This window comes from Prosopis cineraria, unplaced genomic scaffold (assembly GCF_029017545.1).
Source record: "Prosopis cineraria cultivar Desert tree isolate PC_DT_omini unplaced genomic scaffold, ASM2901754v1 PC1606, whole genome shotgun sequence".
NCBI classification, from domain to species: Eukaryota; Viridiplantae; Streptophyta; class Magnoliopsida; order Fabales; family Fabaceae; genus Prosopis; species Prosopis cineraria.
In genome coordinates, this window is record NW_026556931.1 from 27,409 (window position 1) to 29,739 (window position 2,331).

The 2,331-nt window shown below is 38.1% G+C and overlaps 1 pseudogene; it reads right to left on the reverse strand.

Moving 5' to 3' along the window:
* Positions 1-1,137: 1,137 nt before the first annotated feature.
* Positions 1,138-2,044, reverse strand: LOC129300469 (uncharacterized; annotated as a pseudogene).
* Positions 2,045-2,331: the final 287 nt, after the last annotated feature.

Consider the following 2,331-nt stretch of genomic DNA (forward strand, 5'->3'; position numbering starts at 1 on the left):
AGAAATAAGAGTAGAAGTTCGCCAGTCTGAGTGCCGACCGAAGACTTCACTTGAGAGCCGGTGCCGATGGTGTTCCGAGCAGAGTCTCCTGCTGCGACTCGAGGTCATTGAGCTGCTGCTCTCGGTCCATCTCGATGATGAAATATCGTAAAAAAGAAAATGATTTTGTCTGTCACAAAACCCCGTGAACACAAGGCAAAGGAAGATTGATAATGGACATAAGGAGAGGTGCGAAGATGCAACGGTTGCTGGTGGAAAAGATGTGTAAGGAGGAGGGAGGGACGGAGGGCAGTGCACTTCACTAGCTTGGTGTGGGAGAATTGCTGCTTTGCCCCAATGTGTCCTCCGAGAATGTCACCGGTGCACTGCCACCATCTCTACAATATAAAGTTCCCATATGAAAAGTCTATAGTTTTATTAATAACTAATCTGATATATTTATCTTTTATACATTGCATTTCGTTCTGCCAAAGAATCCATACTCCTAATGTGTATGACTTGGAAGGGAGCGCCAATCACAATCACTCCGTGATTGTAGGAGTCCAGAGAATCAGGATTTGGTTAATGGTCATATGAAACAGGGCAGCCATCTACCTATTTTATGAAGACCTTGCCTCCTTGCTGTTGAGAGAGAGAGAGAGAGAGAGGAGGAGGAGGAGGAGGAGAAACCTAAAATGTACATCAAAAGTTATAGCAAACAGTGGTTCTAGCAAGTAATGGAGTGTAGTGGCATAGAATTGGGTCCCTCTCAATGGCAATGGATTTCACTATTATATATAGATGACCGAACCTTCCTATCTCCTATTTGTACATAATTATGTTTGGTAGAATACATAATTTCTTATTCATATGTTTAAACATAAATACAATACATAACTTTCCACTTTATAAAAATATTTTGGTTATTTATTAAATCTCCGCCTCTAAAAATAAAAGTAATTGTTAATATTAATATTATAGACATGATTTTTTTTCAATTAAATAGTGATTTACTGATTATTAATTTTGTATATAATTTTATTTAAAATTATTTCGAACATCTAAACCATGTAATCTTTTGTTAAAAATAATATATAGATTTGTGATGTCACTTTGCAGTTTGAAATATTTTTTTAAAATTTTATATAGTCATACACACAATTTTTAATCCGATGATTTTGTAAGTTATAAAATTATTTGTACAAATCATTTAAAAGAAATATTTAAAAATAAAAATTAGTTACTCTATATTAATTTAAATCCCGCCTCCTCCCCCTACAATGTTACCGCTGGTTCCGCCCCCGGCTGATGGCACGATGGAGACATCGAGAATATGACCCATTGCTTTGCACAAACTAGTCATTATTCAACGAGAACAAAATCCCTCCTTATGTATTCTGCGCATGAGAATGGCAAGTTCATGATTTGTTCAACTTCAAGGGATTTGTTAATAAGAGTACGTACTACCAAATCCTTGTGATTATAGTCAACGTTGACTCTAAATCCTCTACATACAACCACAGACGTATTCAGGACCCATGGAACAGCAACAGCAAAAGCAAGACCAGAATCTTTTCTCCCTCCACACGGGTTTCCAGTTCCCAAAAGCACATCCTTGTATGCTCGGCAAACTCGAGTTACATACTTTCCCATAGGTAAAATTGGCTCATCAACCCAAGGAACAGATCCACCAAGGTTTGATACACCAATGTCTGAATGCAGATTCACGATAACAGTACCATGTTCAGGATGAAGTCGGCTGCTAAGTGCTTTAAGAAATGGAGACCCTGAGTCCCATAACTTGTAAGGAAAGACATCATCACCATCATAAGCATCAATGAAGACCATATCATATGTATTAGTATTATCGATGATAAATTTCTCAGCATCTGCTTCGTAGAGGTAAAGCCTCTCATGGATGCCTTTCCACATAACTTCATCTATAAGGTTAGGCTTTGCAACCGGTCAGCTGATTGCGTCACGACTGAGAAAGCTGGAAAACCCATAGCTCGGACTGAAGCTGAGATGACAAGGGGGTCAATTTCAGCAATGTGAATAACGGCACCTGGAAAATTCAAGCAAGGTGCACATGGATCAGGTAGTGTTTAAAATTTGCCAATGTAAGCATAGCAGAAAAAACACTGGAAAATTTGCCAAAAGCATGCGGTTAGAGGAGAAACATTAGACTTCTCTAAGCTTGTGATGGAACCCTCTATTCTAATAAGCTTTAAACAAGCATAAACCAGAAACTACAACACAATGGGGACTGAAAATTACTACTACCGAATAGCAAAAGTTGGATTACAGCAAAATAAGGAACTGAAAATTATAGCGTACTGAAACAGAAACAGC